At 40.4% G+C, this 20,179-nt stretch overlaps 1 protein-coding gene across 2 annotated transcripts in view; it reads right to left on the bottom strand.

Moving 5' to 3' along the window:
• GRID1 (glutamate ionotropic receptor delta type subunit 1) overlaps positions 1-20,179 on the bottom strand; it is a 1,160,974-nt gene that overhangs the window by 663,709 nt on the left and 477,086 nt on the right. The gene's annotated exons all lie outside the window — the stretch shown is intronic.

Here is a 20,179-nt window from a genome sequence, read left to right as displayed (position 1 = left end):
TCCAAAACAAACAAACGAACAATGAAATAATGAAACTCAAGCGCTATCTTTGGGCTATGCCTTGCCACACCATCTGACCAGCCTGCCTTCATTTCCATGCATACATTTCTTTTATGGCATCCTTTCTATCATTTCTTTATAACTCCTGTAAAGTGATGTGTTACAGCCTTCTTCTGTCCACCTTCAAAAGAGAATATATTAAGATGGGACAGTGCCTGCTTTGATGTGAGATAATGGAATGAATGCTGAATATAAAATAAGCCTTTAAGTCTTGCTTCTGCTATCTACTACCTGTGTGACCTTAGGCAAGTCATGACCTCTCTGAACTCCATCTGTAAAAGAGAGATAATAAGACTAACACATCACAGGACCATTGCGAAGATCAAATAAGATAACTTAAGCAAAGTCCTATCTCAAATGGAAAGTATTTCATTAATGGTGGATAATGTGCATTATTACATTCATTTGTATAAATTATACTTATGCATTTGTTATTGTAATCTGATGGAATGAAGATACTAAGTGGTAGGAGATGGATAGAGTGTTGGCTTTGGAGGCAAGAAGCTCTGTGTTCAAATTTTTCCTCAGGCATTTGCTAGCTATATGACTCTGGGCAAGTCATTCAACCTTTCTCATCCTCCGTGTTCTCATCTGAAAAATGGGGATAATAATAGCACTTACTTCTCAGAATTATTGTAAGGATGCCTGCTATTATTGTTATTAGGGTTATTATCATGATCTAGCACTTGGGTGGAGGGGATACAGTATATTGACAGGTACAGATAGCACAAAGTCAGCTTGATACTGGCTGCTACACCCTAGGAAATGGCCTAGATTTGTTAGAACTGAAATCAAATTCCAAGGATTCCCGAGAAAGCTGAGTGAGACTGAATGTTTTATTGCTGTTGTTTGTCTTTCATTCTCCAAGAGGACCATGACATTGGGGTGATGTCATGACTTGCAGCGAATTGGATTTAAGTGAGAGAGGTCTGTGCAAAGTCACCAGCCTCAGTCTCTCCTCTAGAGCCATCTGGGTCCAGTGACAAGATATATATGAGGATGACTGGAGATGCCCTTGGATATTTTTTAAGCAATTGGGTTTAAGTGACTTGCTCAGGGTCACACAGTTAGTAAGTGATTGAGGTGAGATTTGAAATTAGGTCTTCCCAATTTCAGGACCAATGCTCTATCCACTGTGCCACCTACGTGCACCTTCTTTATGGGATGTCCCATGCTTTAGGAATGTCCCTATGGAGAGGCTGAGGGGACAGAAAGGGTAGGCTGTGGAGAGTGGACGCCAATTCAGGTTTGCAGTTAGACCCAGTGCTATGTGTTCCCCTGCTCTAACATGGCCTGGTAGCCTCTTACTGTTTATAGTACTTCAGGCCCCATCCCTACAGTATTTTAAGGCTCACAAGATACATTTTCCTGGAGGCAATCTTATGAGGTAAGCAGTGTAGGTATTAACACTTCAATTTAATAGATAGTAGATTTAAAGCTGAGGGACTTTAGGGGTCCTCTAGTCTAATCCCCTCATTCTGGCTCTCTCTTCCCTCTTCAAAATCAGCTTTAGCCAGCTCAAGGGATCTAACCCAATGGGATCGGGAAAACATTCACCACTATAGATCATGATGCTGCTTGCCCTCCCCTGCCCCGTCCAAAGCATAGCAGGGGCAAGGCTTATTCCCTGACTACCAGGAGCCCCACAGTAGGAAATAGATCAGAGAGACCCCAGGGAAATCAGGAAAATGTATGATGGCATGCCAATCCCAAAACACACATAGAGACAGAGAGAAGAGGACAAAAGACACTGCAAGAAGGAAACAGAGAAAAAGACAAAAGGTAGAGACAAGAAAAGAGACAAAGACAAGACTGAAACAAAAGACAAGAGACAGAGACAAAGACAAAGAGGACAGGATGAAGTAGCACTTATGTTTTACTCTTTTTTTTTGGAACAAAAAATTTAAAACTATGCAGATTGAAGAATATTTCCCAGATGGAGGTAGGGGTGGAGCCATGGAGAGATTCCCATAATTCTCAGCATTCAGAGCAATATTCCACTTTTCTTTTCCCCAGGGAGAATTTTAAACTTGATGATTAAAGCTATTCAGCCATACGGCTGGGGGAAAGGAAGAGAGTTGATATGAGATCCCATCTAAAAGCAGGGAGGAATCTTCTCCCATTCCCACTTTAGCAGGTGAATGGAGGTATGTGCCCCCTGGTGGTCTACCAATTCGTACATCTCTCAAATCCCACAGTGCCTTTGCCCTCCGCCACCTTAGTGGGATCCCTCACCACCTTTCACCTATGTTATTAAAATGTCCTCCTAATAAGTCTCCCTACCTCAAGTCTCTTTCCTTTCTAGTCCCTTATACACACTGCTGCCAAAATCATTTTTCCAAAGCACTGTTCTTACCTTGTGACTCCTCTACTCAACTCATTCCAGTGGCTTCCTATTATCTCTTAGATAAGCCATCAATTTCTATGTTTAGCTTTTAAAGCCCTCTGCAACCAGTCCCCTATTTTCACAACCTCCCTGGACATCATACCCCCTCCCCCACTCTGTGATCCAGTCCAACTGGCTGGCCTTCTCTTTGTTCCTCATTCACAATAAGCCCTCTCCCCATGCCTTTTCACTATCTGTCTTCCTTGCCTAAAAGGTACATCCTTGTAGAGTTCCTCTCTTCCTTTGACATAAAGCTCAGAGACCATCAACTAGATTAAGCATTTTCTAATCCCCACGGTTATGTGGAACAGTGAATAGAGCTTGGAATAAGGAGGACTCATCTTTCTGAGTTCAGATCTGGCCTCAGACAATAACTAGCTGTGTGACCCTACACAAGTCACTTCACCCTGTTTGCTTCAGTTTTCTCATTTGTAAAATAGGCTGGTAAAGGAAATGTCTAAACAACTCCAGTATCTTTGCCAAAAACAAACAAAATGGGGTCATGAACTATTAGACACAGCTGAGCAACAATCCCTTCAACTATTAGTCCCCTCCTTCCATAACTACCTTATTTTAGCCACTTTGCATGTAGATATGTAGTACATATACATATGTGTACAAATGTATATACATATATATACATATATATATACATACATATATATATATATATACATATATATATATATATATATATGTGACACAGCAGATAAAGAACTAGAACTGAAGTCAGGAAGACCTGAGTTCAAATATAGCCTCATACACTTAATAGCTGTAGGACCCAAGTCACTTAATGTCTGTTTGTCTCAGTTCCCTCATCTGCAAAATGGAATAATAATGGAACTTAACCTCCCAGGATTGTTGTGAGGATAAAATGAAATAATATCTGTAAGGTGCTTTGCAGCCCTTGAAAGGCTATATAAATCTGGTTGTTTTTATTACCCCCCCAAAAATTATATTTATGCTGTTTAAATTTTTATGTGCATTTATAGTCTCCCCCATTATAATGAAAGCTCTTTGTAAGCAGGGATTGTTTTATTCTTTACACCTCTAGCCCCAACACCTAGCAGAGTGTCTGTCACACAGTAGGACCTTAATACATATCTGCTGATTGGTTGAGGATTGCTTCTCCTTTCTGGCTGATTATTTAATTAATCCATAGTCTGATTTTTTTTTCATAGATTTGCAGAAAGCAGCACACCATCCAGGTGCAAGCTGCTCTTGCTACTGCAGAATTTCTATTGTCCATAACATCTGGCCTTTACCACTACTGAAAAAGACTTGGAGACAGAGTACAGCCTTTGGCCTGCTCACCAAGCTTCCTTAGAGTCTTCCTAAGCTGTGACAGTCTTTGGCTGGTGAATAGATTATGCGCTTCAATTATTTTATCTAATGATGGCATTTGTGCTGTAAAAGTCAGCACAAAAAAGAATCAATGAGTTTTAAAGGACAAAAGCTGGTGGTAGCTACAGACCAGTGAATTTGAGAAAGAGGACCGGGGAGGCAAGTGTTTGCTCAGACAGCACCACCTGTGAGGATTTCATCTTTCTCCTCAGATAAGAGGTGTTGGCAGAAGCCTGAGGCCACAAACCCTGTTGGGCACATATGGAGGTTTTCCCTGAGAAGAGAATAATATATTCCATATATATTAATTACCTGAGAATTGAATGTTTGCAGGAAGTTTAATATGAAGGACACTTAAAGGAAGACTTAACACCTGCCCTACAGATTACTTGCGTGCACTAAATTGATTGAAACCACCTTGTTACAAAGGAATTTGACCCTTATACTCCAAGATCTGGTTAGGAGCTGATTGAGACAGGGATGACAGGGAAGAGGAAAGGATGAGTGAAATCCACAAATGCTTGGGGTGGATATTACATGATACCTTGGTGCTTACAAGGAGGAAAAAAGCAGAGTAGGGAGCATTTGGGGACAGGCCACCCACACCGTCTATGGATCACGGTCAGGGGGATTAATTAAGCTACACTAAGTACTTTTATTATATAAAGTCCAGGTTCCCCTGCATCCCTGGGGCCATGAGTCCAGGCAGGGGTGAGAGTCAATAACAGGATTTTCTGCCATGGCATGACATATAGAGAAGAATCCAGTTACAATCCACCTGGAGCAATGATTTCATAACATGTCACACCAAATCATCAATGAAATGACAATGACAATGTAACTTTTTCAGAACAGATGCTTTGGTGAGTGCCATGTACCCTGCTTACCTTATGGACCTTAACTTCATGGGTGACTGTGTGTATGTGGGGTTGGGGAAGAGAAGGGGGTAACTGTGGTTGTCTGTAAGACTATAAATGATTAAATGGGAAAAACAGAAAACGTTTTCTTTGGGATGACTTCGAGGCCAAGTTTGATTCCCAGTGGGGTTTAAAACAATGCAGAGGAAAGGTCAAGTCCAATTTCCCATCTATGACTGACCAGGAAGTACATACATGGGACTAAACCATGAGCCACAGCAGGGTGTACTCTGAATTGATCCAAACTTCCAGCAACTGGGGAAGTCCCTGTGCTAGTGCAGACCTTTTAGCCTTCATGGAAAGTGTTATCTGAAGGGTTTGCTGAGGGCCATAATTACAATAACAATGATAATAATGTTACATTTATATAGCTCTTTCAAGTTTACAATGTGCTATATATGTATATATATATACATGTTTATATATGTGTGTGTAAAAATAGATATATAATCTCATTTGATCCTTATAACAACCTTACATGGTATAGAGATAGAGATAGACAAAGACAGACACAGACACAGACACAGAGAGAAAGATATAGACATGATAGAGACAGAGACAGAGATAGATACAGGTATAGATATAACTTGTGAATTAGATATCCCATATTGTATATATACATGAAAAAATATACAAACGTACATATATCATCTCATTTGATCCTCATAACAACCCTACATGATTATCTCCATTTTACCATCTGTAAACCCTGAAACTGGGGTTAAATGACTTTTTAAAATTCCTATGTAAGATCCTTTTTAGCCTATGGAACCTTGGTCTTCTTATTAAATCATTGAAGAAAAAACAACTCACATCTTGACTTTTGCAAAGGCAGAATAATTATGGGAGGCCACCTACAGAGTGGCAGCAAGTCCTGCCTATAAACATGCTAACTTAGAAGCCTTACTCTAACCATAGACTTGGTTACATTGAGCATGGTCAAAGTGTGGATTGCCCTGCTCATCGTTCCTTCAGCATTTGTTCCATCAGGACTTTCTTGGACTGAGAAAGGTTGGAGAGGACAAATTTAGATATGAACATATTCACCAAAGGATGAGGCTCATTACCTGGATTGAATGCTTATTGAATCTGCACATGACATGAGACTGTACAAAAGAGCTAATATATATGGAACAACAAACTTGAGTTTGACAGTATGGAAAGAAAAGCTAAACTAATAAAACCAAATATAATGGAGATACATGTAAAGTCCCATAATAAAGTTAAAAAAAACTCAACTACAAAAATATGAGCATGGATTTAAGAGCTGAATGGCCTTCTAGTCCACCTGACCTCCTTTTAAGATGATTCAGAGGTTAGATAACTCATCCAAGGTAGCACATGTAGTAAATAGTACATGGGTGAGGCATAGCTAAAAATTCCTAAGAGGATTTTTTATCCCTTCCTCCCAAGATAATTTCTCAACCTTCATCCTGGATCTCATTAAACCATGTACCCTCTGACACTTTGATCCAATAATCTCTCTTTCTCGTGGATTTTTCTCTCTCTCTTTTTCCACTGGTTTTCTCCTATATACCTACAAAAGTGTTCATACTTATCTAATACCATTGAAATCTTTCTCCCTAGTGCTATTGAAATTGTTCTCCTAAAGGTCATCAAAGATATTCTAATTTACCAATCCAATGGTCTTTGTCCTTCCCTTACCCTTCTTTGTCTCTCTACAGATTTAGAATCATTGACAATCCCCTAAAGTGTTATCTCTACTTTGGATATGATTTCCTTCCATCTTTTGCTTCTCTGATGGTTCCTTCTTTCTCTCCATCACTGACTCTTCATCCTCATACGAAATATTTAAAATGGAGGTTACTCAAGAGTCCATCTGGTCATTTCTAGTTACTATCTTTCCATTGGAAATATTAGTCAGCATCATGGCTTCAATGACCACCTCTTCAGAGAATACTCCCAAATCTATTGCAGCAATTATCACAGTTCCTGACATATAGTAGGCACTTAATAATTGTTTAGTGATTGACTGACTATACCAGTCATGACTGCTCTTCTGAGATGCAGACTTGAATATACAACTAACTTCAAAAAATCTCCATCTGGATATCCCATCAGCACTTGAAAGTCAGTACCTCCAAAACCAAGCTTTATTATTTTCCCTCTTATCTGACTGTTATTTCTGTCTTTGACAATGTCTTTCATTCTGAGTTACAAGTTCATAACCTTGGAATTATTGGTGACTCTGAGTTCTATTGATTCCTTTTCTATGACATCTCTCTTAACCATCCCTTCTTTATTCCCATTGCCATTAAGTGGCCCATTGGATAGAACACTGGACCTTAAGTCAGGAACCCCTAGGATCAGATTTAGCCTCAGGAACTTACTACTAGTTGTATGACACTGGGCATGTCACTTAACTTCTGTTTACCTCAGATTCCCCTTCTATGAGAAGGAGAAAATAATAGCATCTACTTTGCATGGTTGTGGTGAGGATAAATTAGACATGATTTTAAAATTTCTTTGTAAATCTTAAAAGATTACATAGCTAGCTATTAATGATAGTGATGATTGATAACAATAACAACAACAACAAGAATAATCATAATTTAGACCCTCTTTATTACCTGGACTGTCTCCCTTTCTTTCCCATTATGTCCTTCATACTTCTGCCAGAATAATCATCCTAAAAATAGATTTGTTCGTGTTGTTCCTACACTCAAAAATCTTCAGTAGCTTCCTGTTGCCTTTTGAGTAATGTTCAAAGTCCTCTGGCTGGCATTCAGGGCCTACATAATTAGTCATCATTCTGCTTTTATAGTCTTATATTCTATAAGCTCCCTGTATATATGACATACCTTCCATCTTCTCTTAAACTTTTGAATTCCTAACTAGCATTGAAAGCCCAATTCAAACTCCACTTACTCCATGAAGCCTTCCCTAATGCCTCATGACCTTTTCCTTCACAGAATTCATAGAACTTTGGTTCAAAACTCTCAAATGAACTACCATATACTGCTATGTTGTATAGGAATCTGTGGTTCGATTATAGCAATATACTTGGCAATATGCACTGTAATGATAGGGATATATCTTACCTAAATCGTGTACCTCCCACAGGATCAAGGCCTGTGTTCTATAGAATATGGAAATATGTGAATGATCTTTGATTTCATCAGCATAGGGAACCCCTGGTATGATAAATCCTTCCATCAAGACAATCACAAACTATCAATGATTGAGTGGATACATTAGTGAGTTTCCGGAGATACATAAGAGGATACATGTTTTGCTTAGCATCACACAGCTAGTAAGTGTCAGAGGAAAGATTTGAACACCAGTTTTCCAGACTTTTAAGTCCCTCTCAGCTCTAAATCTATGATAAATAATACCAGCTTAAATTTTTGTTTGTTTGTCCTTTGTTCCCAAAGAGGACCATGACATCAGGGTGATGTCATGACTTGGAGTGAATGGATTTAAGTGAGGGTGGGCTGTGCAAGGTCACCAACCTCACTCTCTCCTCCACAACTATCTGAGTTCAGTGACAAGGTATATATCAGGATAGGTCCTGGATGTTTAAGGCAATTGGGGTTAAGTGACTTGCCCAGGGTCATACAGCTAGTAAGTGGCTGAGGTGATATTTGAACTCAAATCCTCCCAACTTAGGTCCAGTGCTCTATTCGCTGTGCCACCTAGCTGTCCCTAATAGCATCTCACAAAGAGTTGGATATTGTCACTGTGTCTTAAAGACAGAAGGAATATTACTGTAGGGAGTAAGAACTTATTACCTGAAAAAATTATCCATCACAGGAAAGAGAGAACAAGAACAAAAGCAAGGGGGAGAGAGAGAGAGAGAGAGAGAGAGAGAGAGAGAGAGAGAGAGAGAGAGAGAGAGAGAGAGAGAGAGAGAGAGAGAGGGCGGACATGAGAGAAGTTCTTGAGGAGACTTGAAGTGCTAAGTGTGTTGGAGGGAAAAAAACATGAAAGACTATGAGAGTTAACTGTCATCTTTGAGAGAATATAGAGATACATTTTGAGAGAATAGAGTTTACCTCTTATTCTGGGAAGAAAAAATCCTAAGGAGAATTCCTGTGAGATTTAAACTGCCATCCTTATATAATTTAATTGTTGGACTGAGAAATCAGCAGTTGCCACTGATGGTTAGAGGTGATTCTACTTATGCCCTTTCTCTTAGCCAATACATTGTTGAAATTTATATTATACCATATACCTATGTTATACTCACATGTGTATATATTATATATATATATATATGTTTACATTATTTATTATTGTTAAACATTATTTAGCCAGGACACTGTTGTTTTTGTCTAAGCCTGTCAGTCCAAGATTTAATGCTGAGAGAGGAGAGTTTTGTCTGCTTTTATAAATTAGGGTAGGGGCTCAGAGCTAATTAATTAATTGAGAGTGATGTTACATTTTAATAACAAATGAGAAAATATTAGAATATACAATTTTAATTGTCTTTGAACTCAATGTGAGAAAATGAATGAGATGATGAATCAAGTAGAAGATAGAGGTTCAGGAGTTTGGTGGATTTTTACCCAAGAGTATCTGAGAAGTATTGCTCTCACCTGAAGCATAAGTTCTGACACATGTGGCAGAGAAGGGCCCCAGGACTTCCAATCCCAGAACTACACCAAGCTGCTTCTTCATACAGTTGGCATTTAATGAATGTTTATTGAAAGAAAGAATGATTGATTAAACAAAGGAATGGACACAATGTCTAGTGGATGGAAAAGCTCCTTAATAACAACCAGTGTGACTTGGCAGACAAAAAGCTGAAATGATCTTCAACTGCATCAACAAGTGCACGGACCCCAGAATGACGTAGGTAACAGTTATGCTGGAATCTGCCCTTCTTGGCCCTCATCTTAAATAGTTTGTTCATTTCTGGCACCACATTTTAGGAGGGACATTTGACGAACTGGAAATAATCCCAAGGAGAGTAACCAGGACAGTGAAAAGGGCTTGAAACAGCATCACACAAGGATTTCTTTGACGGTTGTAGAGCTGTCTCAATGGAATAAGAAAAGGACTAGGGGAGATGTGATAACTCTTGTCAAATATTGGAAGGACTGTGTAATTTAAGATTCTAAATGTGGATTCTAATCTGTTCCCCCAGTTTTGGGGGAAACTGACTAAAATCACTGATAAAACGAGTTTAGGTTTTTAAGGGTTTATTGAAAAATAGAAAGAAAAAGATTGAGAACAGAATTCCAACAGCCTGGCATTCCTATCTTTCCTCAAATTTCCTGTGAAGTCCTCTGCCGCCACCACCACCATCAAGTCAGGAACCCAAAAGAGCGAGAGCTCTCTGCGCAGGCTCTCTTTCCTCCTTCCTGTCTCCTCCCAGAAAAATAGGAGGCTCCTCAAGTTGATTGGCTGGTAGCCTTGATAGACAGCACCCACGAGCAAACGTCATTTCCTGATGCCAAGGAAAAGGCACATAGCCTTGCCCTCTGAGGCATTTTCCTCATGGCGGAGCTTTCCCACAGCAAGTCTCCAGTAGGTGGCATCATTCCAATCATTACAGCTGTTATGTGAGGAATTTAAGTACCAACTATGTGCCAAGCATTAGACTAAGCACTGAACATAAAAAGAACGGGTAAAAAACAGTTCCTGGGGCAGCTAGGTAGCACAATGGACAAAGCACTGGATCTGAATTCAGGAGGACCTGAGTTCAAATTTTACCTCAGACACTTGACACTTACTAGCTGTGTGACCCTGGACAAGTCGCTTAACCCCAATTGCCTCACAAAAAAAAAAGAAAAGAAAAGAAAAACAGTTCCTGTTCTCAAGTTCAAAATCTAATAAGGGAGACAATATGCAAACAATTGTATACGAATGAGGTATCTCCAGGATGAATTGGAGATGATCACAGAAGGCAGTCACTAGCTTTAGGGGGAAGCAAATTTGGACTAAAGGTAAAACAGGAGCAAAAAATTAAACAGTCTGTTATACAAAAGAAAGGTTAGGCTTGTATTGTTTAGATACAGAGGATAAAAGTGGGAGCACCAGTTAAAAGTTTCACTGAAGTGGAATTTGGCTCAATACAAAGGCAAACAAGCACTTCCTAACATTTCAAGCTGTCTGAAAGTAGAATGGGCTCCTTTAAGTCATAGTGAGTTCTCTGACACTGAAGTTCTTCAAGCAGAAACCATGTGCCCATTTGTCACTCCATCAAAGATTTTGTAGGGTTCCTTAGGACATACCCCCTTGCATTAGATAACCACTGAGATCCCATTGTACTCTGAGAGAATGTTTCTAAGCATTTCTCAACATCATGCCTGAAATTTCCTCCCTTCTTTTCTCTTCCTGTGGCTTCCCTGACTTTCTTCAAGTCCCGGTTATAATCCTACCTTTCACAAGATTTTCCTGATGCTAATCCTTCCTTATGTTGATTCCCTCCAATTTCTCCAGGAGATATTTGTTTGTACCTAGATATTATTTGTACCTAGTTGTTTGCATGTTGTCTCCCCCATTAGGCAGAGTTCCTTGAAAAACTGGACTGGTTTTTTGCCTTTCTTTTTATCCCCATCTCTTAGCACAGTGCCTGAAATATACATGCTTGTTAACTAATGGCTTTCTCATTCTGCTAAAGATTCTCTAGATTTTCAGGGCTTGGTAGATTTGGAATCCCTCCTTAGGACACACAAATAAATCTTGCTATTTCAAGACACTAAGAAACCATTTTTACAGGGCAAATTGAAGGTTCATAATTATACCACAGATAGCTAGGATGCTGCTCGGGTCAGTCCCCTCTGCACCCAACTGTTTTGTTTTGTTTTGTTTTGTTTTGTTTTTGCGGGGCAATGGGGATTAAGTGACTTGCCCAGGGTCACACAGATAGTAAGTGTCAAGTGTCTGAGATTTGAACTGGATTTGAACTCAGGAACTCCTGAATCCAGGGCCAGTGCTTTATCCACTGCGCCACCTAGCTGCCCCTGCACCCAACTGTTTGAAAGGTTTCTTTAAGTGAAGGTTGTGGACAAGATGAAGGGGCTGTGGCCTTAGCACACTAAAGTGGCTTCTTACTGCCTGAATGACTAAACCTAAAGAGTGATGATCAATTGATTTATGTCAACTAGACTGGTGTCTCAAGTGGAATATCTAGGGTATTTATTTTGGCCTTATTCCAGTAAGTATTTTTATCAGAGACTTTGATAGCATAGGAGCTGCCTTATCAAATTTCTGGAAGACACAAAGCTGTCAGGATCCAAAAATATTTTCATTGTCTAGAATAATGAGTCAACTATAATAGAATGAAATTTAAGGGCTAGAGACTAGCTCTATAATTTTGCTAATATAAGGCACTCCAAGAAGAGGAAAGTCCCTCTACTGACGCACGTTTGCATACTTGCAACTTCATATCTTAGAGGTCACCTAAAACCCTGAGAAGTTACCTGCCATTCTGTTTCAGAAGCAGGATTTAATCCCAGGTTTTTCTGACTTTGAGACCCGATTTCTATCCACTGTAGCATGCCATCAAGCATTATTGTAAAGCCTACCTTTTGGTTTGACAGGGCAACTTTAAATTAAAAGTTGTTAAAAAAAGATTTGAGAATTATTTTAGTGGACTACAATTGCAGAGACAACAATGTATCCATCTGCTATAAAAGCTTATGCAAACCCAAGGCTCCATTACTAGAAGTATAGTCTCCAAATACAAGGTCATAATCCAGCTGTGTTCTGGCCTGGATGGACTACAGCTGCAGCATTGCGACTAGTTCTGGACACCACAGGATAGGATAGAAATGAACCATCTGGAACACCATCACTCTGTCCACTACACTAAGCTTTGATGGACACTTCCCCTGAGACCACGTTTTCTAAGATCTTTACCTTCTCCCCATTCACCCCACATTTTGTTTTTCAGTCATTATCAGTTGTGTCCAATTCTTCATGTCCCCATTAAGGGTTTTCTTGGCAGAGATACTGGAATGTTTTGTCGGTTCCTTCTCAAGTTCATTTTACAGAAGAGAAAAATGAGGCCGACAGATATCTTCCTGAGTTCAAATCTAGTCCCAGACACTTACTAGCTATGCGACCCTAGGCAAGTCATTTAAGTTCTATTGGCTGTAGTCTCCTCAAATGTAAAAACAGGATCGAAGGTGTTGTGAAGCTCAAATGAGATAATCTTTGTAAAATTCTTGGCATAGAGCCTGGTATATGGTAGGTGCTACATATATACTTAATCCCTTCTCTCTTTTCCCCAAAAAAGGTCTCTTCTGAGTCAGATTTTACCTTGTTACATCTGCTGTGCCTGGTAGTATAGTACAGAGCATGGTCCTGGATCTAGGATCTAGGGTCAAATCTTATCTCAGATATTGTCCACATGTGGAATGACTGTAAAATGAAGAGATTGACTAGATGGCCTCTGAGTTTCTGCATCTAGGATTGAATAACCCTCCTGACATTCTTTCTTCATAGCTTGGCCTCCAGAGTTCTTCCCACTGTGGTTTTGATATTAATGGACCAACATTAGGATCTTGGCTCTGCCTTTCACTACCTGTGTGACAGGTCACCTTGGACACATCACTTCCCTTTCCTGTGCCTCAGCTTCCTCATATATAAAATGAAAGAATTGCACTAAATGGCTTCCAAGGCCATTTCCAACTCTCAATCTATGATCATATCACACACACACACACACACACACACACACACACACACACATACACACACACAAACCCAGTGACTCCTCTTCCCCAATCATGCCACCTCCAGGCCTTTGCTCACACTATTTTCTATACCTGAGACTACCCCCTAGTCTCATCCCTACCTCATGAAACTCTGTACCTCCTTTGAGGCCTCCACCCCAAGAAGCCTTTCTTGATTCCTGAAGTTGATGATAACCTTTATCCCCTCACTCTTAACATAATACTTGGTTCATGACTCCTACTTTTCAGGCATTGTTGTGCATTTTATCAGATCCAGTCCACCAAGTGCCTGACACACTGCTTAGGCATTGGAGACACAAATACAAAGCGCAAAACAGCCTCTGCCCTCAGAGAGCTTACATTTTGACAGGGAAATAAGGGATAAGTGACTTGCCCAGGGTCACACAGCTAGTAAGTGTCAAGCGTCTGAGACCAGATTTGAACTCAGCTCCTCCTGAATCTAGGGCTAGTGCTTTATCCACTGCATCACCTAGCTTGCCCCAAGAGCTTACATTCTAATGGGAATTGTTATTGTACTCATTGGTATATATGTTCTCTTGGATAGTAAAATTCATGAAGGCAGGTACTCTTATTATTTAAGCATCATATCTCCCCCAGCATCCAGCACAGGGCTCAACACAGAGCAGGCACTTCCTGTATGTATGCTCATGTCAAAGGCCATTAGCTCTGAACCTGTCCTCACTGCTCATACCTCATCTGAGGGTTTCTACTTTTCATTTGCATATCCCAAAACTGTAGGGAATCTGACTAGTAAAGACTTCACAGTATTTTATATCAGAGTTTGTTGTTGTTCAGGGTGATGTCATGACTTGCAGTGAATTGGATTTAACTGAGGAAAAGCTATGTGCAAAGTCAGCAGCTTCACTCTCTCCTCCAGAGCCATCTAGGTCCAGTAGCAAGTTTTATACCAGGATGACTGGAGATGGCCCTGGATGTTTAAGGCAATTAGGGTTAAGTGACTTACCCAGAGGGACACAGCTAGTAAGTGTCTGAGGTGAGATTTGAACTCAGGTCCTCCTGACTCCGGGCTAGTGCTCTATCTACTGCATAACCTAGCTGCCCATCAGAATTTGTAAAACAATGTGGAAGACTAAATTGGAGGCAAAGGAAGAGAAAGCTAGGTCAAACAGGCCAGGGCAGAGGAGTGCATAGGACATGTGGATGAATGGCATCCACAAGACAGAGCCCATATCCTGGCCAGTAGCCAAGAAGCCTCCCTTCTCTAAAGGCCTGTTCCCTCACCTCCTGTGGGCTCCTGGCTAGTTAACAGCCCGATGTAGTCACCTTGTTCTCTCAGATTATATTGCAGTTCCAGGAAGCTGGGATTTACTGTCCCCTCCTCCCAGGGCTCCTTGATTAAAAATCAAGGTGTTTTCAGCTCCCTTGTTTTTCCAGGACTGCAATCACACATCCCCCGACTTCACTACCTCAGAGACAGACACTGGATTTGCAAAGTTTGCATTCTGCTAGCATCATTGGCAGGAGGTTTGTTTCTCATTCTGAAGTCTCTGGCTCTTGTCCCCCTCCACTGGCCCCAGCCTATTTGCTGCCACATGGATTTAAAGGCTTGTCTTGGGGCTCAAAACCTACCCTATTGTGGAAAAGTAGAATGGGAGTAGAAGAAGGAACGATTAGGACAGGATGCTGCATGTAGTAAGACATGCCAGTTTGTGCCAGATTGTATTTTTCCCTAAATATAAAGGAAGGTTCAATTTGGAGAGGGGGGGTGTGACTTTTGGAAATAATTACAATATAGTCATAGAAGCCATCAATAAAATTAAAAATAGATTTTAAAATCCTATTGGCTTCCCCTTGACCAGCTGTAGCATTGAATTGTGTAGTCAATGACCCTTCTCCTAAAGGTGGCTCATGGATTGGGGAAGCATGGTAAGTTTTGGGGATTTTGCTGTCCCTGGGGGGTCAGGGCCAAAATATCCAGAGTCCACAATGCCCTGCTTCCTACCTTTCCCCAGCATCTCAAAGCCACATTGTCAGCAGGACTCAAATGTCAGGAACCAGCGCCAGGTAATTTTACACAGCATTTAACTTTGGCCTTTTACAAGAGCATTTGTTACAGCCATCTCAAACTTAGAAAAAAAATCACATTCCTTATCAAATCTGCCCCCTCCATTGGTCAGGCATTGATTTTTCCCTCTGGGGTTTTTAATGACGCAGAAGCAAATGAGACCATGTTGTTTTTACCTCTCACCCAACCCATAGTCTGAGAATGGAGGCCTGTACCTAGCTCTAGGAATGAAGCCAGCTACTGGCTGAGAGAAACTGGAGCCTTGTTTTGGCAGAGGAACCATGCCCAAAGGAGGCTGCTTTCCTTTTCCATGGCAACAGGTGCCAGGGTCCAAAGGGGGTGTTTCCCAGTCCTTTTGTGAAGGCATTTTTAGACCTCACCGAAGCATCTGTCCAGGTAACAATTCAGAAAAGATGGCCAGGTTTGAGGATCTGAACATATGGAGCCATCCCTCCAAGCTACTCCCTCTTTTTGGTGAGAATACAATTTCTATCCAAGACACATGGAGATTATCCCCTACTGTCTCTCACCTCCTTTCCCTGTTATCAAGTTAATTGAAATTAGGCAAAAGAAAGTCTAGGGTAGTTGTAAGTCACTGGATTTGAAGACAAAATTGGATTCCATCTCTTATGTCCCTTCTAGCTTTAAATCCCCAAATCCTGTGACTCCATGGTGGGGAGTTCTTTCAGGGGAGATACTCTGTCTCTACTAGGGGAACTCTCCAGGGAAGATACTCTGTCTAAACTACAGGAACTTCCCCCTTCGTCTTCCCCCAAGAAACTTTATCCCACTGGCCAAATAGAACATTCAACTTGGAAGTAAAGAAGACCTGAGGTTAAATCCTACCTTAGACATTTATTGGATGCATTATTTTGATTGATAGTTTTAGCCTTTCTCAGCCTCAGTTTCCTCATCTGAAAAATGAGGATAATAATAGCACCCACCTTACAGTTTTGCTGAGATCAAGTAAAGTACTTTTCAAACTATAATGTGTAATGTAAAGGCTATTATTCTTACCCCAAACCTTCTCTTCTTACTTTAAGCAACACCCCCAACTAGTATTTTTGAGAGATGACATCACCTATTTCATAAATAAAAGCAAGACCAACCTTTGCTCCATTCTGTACTTCGACAGCCCCCCTTAGCAGCAGCATCCCTCATTCTCTTCTTTGCTCTAGTCTCCAATGAGGAAGCCCATCTCCTTGACTAAGGGAAACCCCTCTTCTTATCTCCTTAATGCTATTCCTTTCAGTCTCCTCCAGAAGCTTTTTTTCTGCTGATCACTCTATCTCTAAGCTTCAATTTCACCTTCTTCAATGTCTCCTTCTTGGTTGCCTACAAACATGGTCAGAAATCCCCAATTCTTTAAATACCCTCACTTAGTCCCACCATCTTCTACTATCTTCTCAAATGATTATGCTATGTCTCTACCCCCCTTTCATAACCAATCTCCTAAAAAAACTGCTTATACAAGTTGCTTCTACTCCCTTCTGACTTATGTCTCAACCCTTTGCAAGCTGGCTTTCAATCTTGTCACTCAACTGAAACTACCCTCTTCAAGGTCACCATCAACAACTTAACTAACTTAGCATTGATAAATTCAGTTACTTATTTCAGCCATCATCATTTTTATCCCCTCTGGTTTAACTTTTGAAGTTATAACTCTCTCCTTCCTTTTGAATATTCTCTTCCTTTTCTGATACTGTCCTCTCCTCTTTTCTTACTTTTCTGACTATTCCTTCTGAGTCGCAGTCTCATTAGCAGGATATTTATTTATATGCCTTCTCCTAAGTTTGGGGAATCCCCAAGATTCTGTTCTGGGCCATCTTCTCCTTTTTTTCTTTCTTCACATCTTATCCCCTTCCCATTCCTGCTATTATCTCTATAGAAATGCCTCCAAAAACTACATATCCAACCTTCATCTCTTTTGCCATCTCGGTTCCTTAATCACAAACTGTTTGCTGAACATCCATCCAAATTCCCCAAAGGCACTGCAAGCACAATTTGTACAAAACAGAACACATTATCTACCTTTCCCCAAATCTGCCTTCTGCCACTATTTTTTCCAGTGGAATCATGAGTATCATGGTCACTCAAGACTGCAATCTCAGAGTCTTCCTTGACTCTTCCATCCCTTTCTTTCCCTTTGTCTCATCCTCCATATGCAATCAGTTGCCAAAACTTTTTTTATTCTCTCCCCACAATTTTCAATTTCTGACATCAGTCCCTTTCTCTTGAATCACTTGGACGGACATCAGCCTAATTCAGGGACTCCTCATCTCTCACCTGGGCTTGTATAGCACCTAGGTTGTTACAGCACCCTTCTAAATTTACTCCCAGTTTCTAGTTTCTCCCCTCACTAATCTATTCTCCATACAGATGCCAAAATAATCTTCTTAAAGCATACCTATGACTATGTTCTTCCTTTGCTCAGGAATCTTCAAGAACTCCCTATTTCCCCTAGGGGGAAAAAGAATTTCTATTCTTTGGCATGAAAGCCCTTTACAATATGACTCCAGGATACCTTGCCAATTTCATTTCACACTATTCCCCTCCATGCATTTACTGTTACAGTTGAACTCTCCTACCTACTGTGCCTTATATGAATATTCCACTTCCAAACTTTTGCACTTTTGCATAGACTGCAGCCCCATACTTGTTTACTTCTTCTGTAGCTGGTAGAAATGCTCTACTTCTTTCTCCTTCTTAGAAACCTGATCTCCTTCTTGTCAAGGCTCAGCATAAGTACCATATCCTTCAATAGGCATTTCCCGATTTCCAACCCCACCAAGGTCACTATTTATTTTGTTCACTGTTTATGTGTGAATATGATGTATCCTCAGTTTACTCATCTGTAAAGCAAGGGGGTGACTGCGTGACCTTTCAGATCCCTTTCTGATCGCTTCCTATAATTCTCTTGTTAAGTAACCTTGCTCAAAGACTCATTCCTCCATGATCTTAAAAATACTGTGACCAAAAAGTCTCAACCTTTTCAAAGTGGCATCCATGCTCACAATTTGGGAATGTGTTTTCTATGGGAGATTTCCCAGAGAACATATGGAAGAAGATGGGACTGGTAGATGAGAAAGAATGAGAATGAATTCTTGGGGATTTTTTTCTCCATGTCATGTTGTGTTTCAGCACATCCCACAGGATTTCAGAAATCGAGGATGTGCCATTTCTTTTTTGATGCAGCATTTCAATAATAGTGATAGCTGTCACCATGCACATATGATCTCTGTCCCCATGCCTGGTTTGGGTTTGTACTTCTGGAAAACAGGCCGACCACACCTTATCCATGCCTGGAGCAGCAGGGGCTGGTTACTGAACTCTTATCGATCTGTATGGAGAATAGCACAAGCTCTTTTAGATGTCAAGGTACAGAGTGTTTCTGGGCCATCTGAGTATCAAGTTATCTCCATGCTTAGGGCTTCCCCAAATTGACCGCCCATCATGTCTGAGTGCCAGGGTTAAGAGAAGGCTGGACTCACAGACTTTTATCTCTGATGTTGAGTAGAGGAAGGGAGGGAGGGGTGTTGGAAGTTTTCAATGTATTTTACTTGGGGTGAGGGGTTTCAGAAATGCCTGCTATTGAGGCATTGTCTTGCTATCACAATGCTTTCTATTTTAAGCATAGTGTTCTCATTCTTACTCTGATTTAAGGTCATTTCTTAAATCCTGACTGTACTGAGAGAGGAGATTCAATAGGTGGGGGCTCAGAACTATTTTAAATAGTTTTAAACTCAAAATTTAGATATTTAGTTATAATAGATAAGATATAGTTATAGACATTAAATCATTAACCCTTTGTAGAAGATATAAAAAGTACAGCTAAAGACCCTAGTCCTGGTCTTAATTCTATCAGTCCCATCTAGTATTTTCTGGGTGCCTTTTGGGAAGTCACTTGTCCTCCCTAGATCTTAGGATCCTCATAATTCAAATGGGGACCAGTACTCTCAGCCCAACATACTTCCTAGGGTATTTGGGAGGATCAAAGGGGATAATTAACATGAAACTGCTTTGAAAAAGATAGTGATAGATAAACATTTGGTATTACTTTCAGGATAATCAAAGAATTTTTTAAAAGTCTTTTTTGGTTTCCACATCACACTGGTGACTTACACTGAAACTTCAATCAGCTGGAGTCACCTTTTCTTTTTCAAATAAACTGTTTTCCAATCATACTTCCATCCATCTTGTGTTCGTGAAGATAATTTTTTGAACCCAAGTGTAATGCTTTACATTTATTACAATGAATTTCATGTTAAGATTCAATGTTCTAACAAATAAAGGCCATTTTAGATTCTTTTTATTGGGTATATAAACCAGCTCTCTTCTTTATCTATCATCTATCTATCAATCTATCTACCATCTATCTGTCTATCTGTCTGTCTGTCTGCCTGCCTGTCTAGTTTCCCATGATAAAATATAAATCCAGGGAAAGAACTTTCTTGTCTTCATCTCCTACCCCAGTCCCTTTGACTAGTCTTAATTTGACTTGAATTCTAGACCTTGGCCATCCTGTTCACCCAGTTCCAAATGCTCTCCAACCTATCACTATCCTTCCTATCCCCTTTCTCTCTTCCTTTCTTCCTTCCTTTCTTCCTTCCTTTGTTCATTGTCCCTATCTTGAACAGGTTGGAAGTCTAGGAGCTACTCATGTAGACCCTTCTACTTCTTCTTGTCACTGGAGTTTTGATCTGCTTCATTTCTCACCCTGGCTGTTTACCCTTCTTTTGACAATCCAGTGGCTCTTCATGCTTAGGGATTTGCCATA

Source organism: Dromiciops gliroides, chromosome 2 (genome assembly GCF_019393635.1).
Source record: "Dromiciops gliroides isolate mDroGli1 chromosome 2, mDroGli1.pri, whole genome shotgun sequence".
In the NCBI taxonomy this organism is placed as follows: domain Eukaryota; kingdom Metazoa; phylum Chordata; class Mammalia; order Microbiotheria; family Microbiotheriidae; genus Dromiciops; species Dromiciops gliroides.
This window is presented reverse-complemented; position numbering and strand designations above follow the sequence as displayed.